Raw genomic sequence first — 294 nt, forward strand, 5'->3', positions numbered from 1 at the left:
GGCGAATGGAAAAAAAAGAAAGGGAAACATAGATGAAAACAGGTAGGGATAAAGAAAAAAGAAATAGGGGTAGGAAAAAACAAAGAAAAATAGTGATGGATAGTAGACATTTCGAAAAGCCCAAAAAGTAAGGAAATAAACAAAAAAATAAAAGAGAAAAAAATATTTTTCATATAAAGAAAAAGATAACAATAAAAAATATGAAAAATAAATTTATAATAATAAAGATAATTATTATAATATTAAATAATGAAGAAAAACAAATGATAAAAATAGGGAATAACCCGGGAATTT

Source organism: Penaeus monodon, chromosome 29 (genome assembly GCF_015228065.2).
Source record: "Penaeus monodon isolate SGIC_2016 chromosome 29, NSTDA_Pmon_1, whole genome shotgun sequence".
In the NCBI taxonomy this organism is placed as follows: domain Eukaryota; kingdom Metazoa; phylum Arthropoda; class Malacostraca; order Decapoda; family Penaeidae; genus Penaeus; species Penaeus monodon.